Here is a 6,369-nt window from a genome sequence, read left to right as displayed (position 1 = left end):
TGCTCTGACTGAGACTTCAATGAGTCATCACAACGTTATGACTCACTGTTGCATGTTAAATGGTATATAAATAGCTTTAGCCACTGAACAAAATACATACTAAACACTAAGATCATGATTATAGGACAAACAGCTTGATTGCTATTCCCTGAGTAATGTCATACTCAGTCCTATTAACTATAAATGATTCTGTTCCAGTCATACAGTATACAGGATTAAATGGAAGATAAAACAGTGCCATATTCCAGATGTGCGGTGGTTGTGACGCATCACCTGCTGTCAAAGCGGAAGACCTGTGGTTTTTAGATGTTCTGTTCCACCCACTGATTCTGCATTTCAGCACAACCTTGTCTAAAAATACTTGAAAAAATGAGTAAAGCAAACTCACAAACAAAACCGTAGCCAGTGCCTTTCCAAAGGGACTGGGTAATCCCTGGACATCTGTTGGTGAGGCATCCGCAGAGATGGGCCTGTGGAGAAGAAAGTATGGTCTGTGTTTTTGGCCTTTGCCTTGCTTGTGATGATGATGGGCAATATCCTACGCAGAACAGTAGGAGCTGGTTGGACTAATGGCAGCAAAAGCAGTTACAGAGCACAAGGAGATCTTTCAGACATGGATACTGCCTTGACTCTGTTTTACACCAAACCTTTCTGTTTAGAAATGTGGATTAAAGAAAGGAGGTTTTTTTTTTTTCAAAGGCAGATAAATGTTGCATTTTTGTCATTTCTCCCCATCTTTTTTCTTTTTCACACACATAAACACACATTAAATAACCACAGCAACAACATGCAGAGAAGCAAGGGACCTGTGCTTTTTGTACACATCACTGTTGTTGTTTGCTTCCACACTGCGACACTGGACTTTGTTTACATGGTAAGTACTGTGACAGAAACCAACACTTAAAATCCAGATCACCAGGCAGGAAATCGTCTGTTTACACTTAGTATAAGTATAGCTATACTCTACGCTACATTAGTCTGAGCAACCTCTTCATTTACAGGGAGCAGATATAAACAGGATGACGTGCAAGTTGAAAACTCCGAAATTGTGATAAATCACATGATATGTGAGATGCTTTTAGTTATTGGTGTACTATATTTATATAGTCAAAATATGGTACAGTGTATATTAGTATGTTGTCTTAATAATGTAGTTAGTTGTTAAAATGCAATTATTTCAGTGAATCTTGTGAAACAGTGTATCGTAAGTGTTCGTGTTTGTTTGGCTCTTCTCCGGTGGAACGACTGGGAAGTCAATGGGAAAGAAGCTGTCTATCCCCACACATCCGCGAGGAACTAAGGCAAAATCTGATCCACCCTCATTAAAAAAATAATTATTTTATTTAACTTTGTTAGGCCAGATATAACTTTATTTATTTCAGCATGGTGACCTTCGAGATTTTTTCCAGACTGTACATTTTCTATGGAAAGTGTGTCCATAGGAGATCCTCTGATTATTCCTTTAACAGTCTAACTTTATCCGCAGTCGAGATCAGCAGCACTCCCTTCCGAGTTGACTGATGGTTCACTAACATCTCCTTAAAGGCAACCAGAGGTCTTGGAGCAAGACATATTCCATTTTGTGACATGACCACTGAACTTCAGCAATTTGGCTTCTTAAATATTTTTGCAACAAAACGTTTTCCATCTATATTTGTTAATCTGAAGCAGCTGCTATGGTTGTTGTGATGACAGGATTCATAACATGTGAAAGTATTGTAATTATTACTAAAATAGGTCAAACCATTCCAGGTCTTACTTCTAGGTTGTTGTGCACCTTTCTGTAATCTGTATTGAAATGAATATAAACAAACTACATGAATAAGAGGAGGCTATTCTATTTCATTAGCTTGATGATAATGATAAGCAACATGACCTTGATGTGATACTAAAATGAGAAGCCCTTCATTTGTTTTGTTGACACATGTGAGGTAGCTTTGTGACTTTGTGCCACTTCCACTGAATATATTTTAGGACAATTCGACGTCACCTCCTGCATGTCAGATGTGGTTCAGTAGCACGCGGCTGGTGAGGTTGTGAGGCAGCACATGAGATTGCTGATGCTGGCAGGACATCACGCAGCCCATTGTTTGAGTTATCTCCAGCATAAATTAATGCAAATGTAGGTGTCCACAGAAGGGGCTGCATGGGCATCACACAGCTGGTTCAGCTTTGCTACCTGACCAGGTCCAGACAGTATTCTTTATTTTTCTAAATTGTGGGAAAAAAAAATACTCTGTTACTCTGTGTCATAGTCAGAAGGTTCAATAAAAAAAGGGAAAAAGAAAAGAATTTCTGGCAATTACTATAGGGTTACTATATTAGTTCTAGTGTTTTTATATTGCTTAACAAACCTTAATTCTAAGCGTGTTCGTTTTTTCTGTTTCTCTGAAGTATTTGTGTTTACATCTGAACTCCTCTTTTCCAGTCAAGGCTGCAATTAGGTCAGTTAGGTCATGGCACCAAACAAACAAAAACATGAGCCTTGCAAAACAGCAAAACACTCTGGACAGCAATTTACCGCCAGCATCATAGTAATTGGGTTAGACACTCACATAGGCCTAGGCCCACAGATCACGCCTTGTTACTCCAGAGTCCTTTTTCTGATTGGATTCCTGCCCTTTTACATTTAGTGAGAGGCATCATTGAAGATAAGGAGAACATCAGTGGTTTCCCTTTACAGTCTCACTTTAGCTTTAATTCACGGGTCACACAATGGTACCCTGCTTCTTTGCGACCTATCTACACTACTATTTAGGGAAAGTGGGGACTCCAGCCTTTTAACACCCACATAAGTGTGGAAATGGCAGGATAGCTCACAGGTTAAGTGAACTTGTGAACCACTACCATTATAGATAATCATTTATTAAATGTCCATTTGCTGTCTAACTTTTTCTGTAATCAACAAAAGGAAAAAGCAGCACAAAAGTGAACTGGTTCACACCATTAACCCTCACTTGGATGACTGACAGAGGTCAGATATAACTTTATTTTATCTCAGCACTGTGGCCCTCGAGATTTTTTCCAGCTGATCTCTTCTCACAAAGCTCCCTGTTATTCACTCTTTGCCAGTCTCATGTGTATCAAAATGCACAGACAAGGAGTCTAAGAGTCCTTTGTGGGAAAACAGTTCCATCATTGGATCCTCACCTCTCTCCATCTGTCCCACAGCCAGCCTCTGAGGGATGGCTGAATGAGTGTTTGAGACAATGTGTCCATGATCTTCAGGATTTAGTCAGGATGGGGATTTGGGACACACAGAATGTAGACTTGTCAACAAAGGTGCCACCCATCATCGTTTTACACAAAATATAATATGATAGGTGCACGGCCTCATATTGGGTGGTTTTCCCTTAGTGGGTGCTCTTTGGGGTGAGTGTCCAGACGGTTACTAACTCTTGTCTGCCACCAGCTCTACCTAGGGGTATGCTTTGTGAGATACTCCATCAAGAAAACAAAAAAGAAGAAGAGCAAGTTTAAAAAAGGCTATAGGTGAAAGTCTGCAGATGCTTGTTGTTATAAGCATCTTGCATTTTCATATCATTAAAGAGGACATGAAACACTACACATATAAAGGCAAATTTACAGAAAACTGACATAGATGTAACTGCATTTAAGAAATAAGTGCTTAAAAATGACGGCCCTGGTCGTGCTAGGATGAAACTTAGATAACTACACGACACCACAAACATAACTATGTAATAAACTGTCTGGATGTGCTTGGGCAAAGAATATATTTTATTGCATAAAGTAGCACTGCTCACATCAGCTGGTTGTGTTGCTGGGTACAGCCGCCACGGAAGAAAAGGGAATTTCTGACTCCAGCTTGTCGGTTCAGATAAACAACCTGTCACCTGACTCAACCAGGCTCTCCTCCACATTGTCCTCAAGTGCTTTACAAACCCGAACATTACAGTTAACAGGTGGATTTTTCTGTTTGAGTTCAGCTAGCCAAACACCGTAGAGCTGGTTACTGCTAAAGCGACAGAGTTAAAATGCATATCCTCGCTTTCTCAACATAAATCTCATTGTTGCAGCTAGGGGCAGCACAAAAGTGATTTTTAGTTTTAGTGTCCTTATTTTCCTCTGAGTTATCGATTCTATCACTAATTAGCTAGCATAAACTAATGCAAGTCTATTATCCGCAACCAACCAACCAAACTACCAACCTCATGACGTCACGGTCCGTACTGACAGAAGATGGAGCTAAACATGTTTTTAAAACTTTGAGCACATATTTCTTAAATCCAGCTTCACAGACAGTGTTACATATTTGTCAGGTTTGTCTCTTTGGGATTGTCCGACAATGAATTATTTAATGGACACAGGAGTTCCCTTGAGCCTTGGCGCAGGCATATCCTGTTTTTTTAAACATCTAGTTCTTGGAGTAATACATAATCAAATGGCAGTGGTGACAAAAATCTGTGGAATTTCATGAGTGAGATATGAACAGAAAGACAGAATCATTTGTTTTTTATGCCCTCTGACTTCCTCTGTGTCTGTGTGTATGTATTTATGTGTCTGGCCCATTAAACGGGCACTTACAGAACCAGTGGTGTCCATAAGGCCTGTGAATGAGCTCTCTATCTTGAATGTTGATTTGCTGGAACTGGGTAGCATGCAGTTGTCACTTATTACACAGACGTCCGCCCAGTAGAGCATGTCTGGCTGGCTTCAGAAGATCAATTTGTCACCATCGTCCGCGCCCTGATGGGCAGTCCTTTTCGTTTAATAAATCTGAAAGCCACTGAAAGTTGGATCTGCACAGTTGAAACACCTCGCCCGTTTGCTCTCTGTGTGTTCACCCAGTCTTCAATAAAGTCTTCAAGTTTGGGCCATCTGCTTTTATTTCCTCTGAAAGCTTTTTTCGTCTTTCTAGACTGAGCCAGTTCTTCACGGTGGCGTCTCCAACATATCACCATTGATTCGTTTATACCAGGGGTACATGCAGCAGCTCTATTTCCTTCGCTGAGAGCCAAATCGACTGCCTTTAATTTAAAAGCTGCATCATATGCATTTCTTTTGTTTGCCATGATGAGGGTTTGTGAATGAAAGCTTCCTTTGCTTCTGTAATACTCGTCTTGCTCTTGCTAATCTAGTTTCTTTTTCGCGCTAATTCGTATGGCACTACTTTGCCTGGCGGACGGACATGTGATCAACATACCACTCTTTTTCCCCGATACTGTATGTCTGATCACATGTCCTTCTGCCAGGCAAAGTAGTGCCGTACAACAGCGGAACAAACCAAAACAAATCCTCTTACGATATCACAAAAATCATGAAAAATCCATAGAAAAGCCGCACCTGACTAAAAGCCGCAGGGTTCAAAGCTTGTGCAAAAAGTAGCGGCTTATAGTCCGAAAATTACAGTAAATGACAACAAAGACTGAATGCAGCATATGATCTAACCTATAGCAGGTCCAACCTCAGATGAACAAAACCACATCATATTACACAGTTTCATTACCGATTTTGTAAAAACTAGGCCAAAATGTAGAAGCCGTGAGTGAAAAACCATGTAAACCCCATGATTCAATAACCTTTAGCAGAAATAACTTGAAGTAATTGTTTTCTCTATGACTTTTTTAAGGTTCTCAAATAGCTGTGGAAGCCCATTGTTCTCTACAACATTGCTTCAGTTCATTGAGTTCAGCTCTTTCAAAGTCCCCTGTAGTATTTCAGGTTGAGGTCTGGACTTTGACTGTACCATTGTTTCCTTTTACATTCTGTCGTAGATTTGCTGATGTGCAGATCTGTTGCATGATCCCAAATTTGACCAAGCTTTATCTGTGAGACACATAGGCTCACATTTGACTCCAGAATACTCCGGTAAATAGACATGGTTGGCTTAAGAACTTCAAGGTGCCCAGCTCCTGTGGCTGCAAAACAAGCCCAAATCATTATCCCTCTACCACCATACTTGACAGTGGGTAAGAGGTGTATGTGCTGATATGCTGAGTTTGTTTTTTTGCTAAATGTAGCACTGTGCTTCATGGCTAAACATCTGCACTTTGGTCTTGTGTCCTATGGTTTATTCAGCTAACATGTTCTTTTTAAAGAGGCTTTCTCCCAGAAACACTTGTAAAAAAGCCATACTTGCACAGTCTTTTTCTCATTTTACTATCATGAACTTTAACATTTCACAACTTTAACTGAGGGCTGCAGAGTCTGAGATTTAGCTATTGGGTGTTTTGCAGTTTCTCAGAGCACTGCAGCATGCTCAGTGTATCATGTCATGTTTTATAGGTCATCAGAAGTTGTATTTAAACAACCTGCTAAGGATGAGAGTGTTTTTAATGTCTTAATACATAAAATCTTAGAATTAAAAGAGGGTATACTTTCTTTTTACAATGACTGTGCATATCTGTT

The sequence above is a fragment of the Astatotilapia calliptera genome, chromosome 14 (assembly GCF_964374335.1).
Source record: "Astatotilapia calliptera chromosome 14, fAstCal68.1, whole genome shotgun sequence".
NCBI classification, from domain to species: Eukaryota; Metazoa; Chordata; class Actinopteri; order Cichliformes; family Cichlidae; genus Astatotilapia; species Astatotilapia calliptera.
This window is presented reverse-complemented; position numbering follows the sequence as displayed.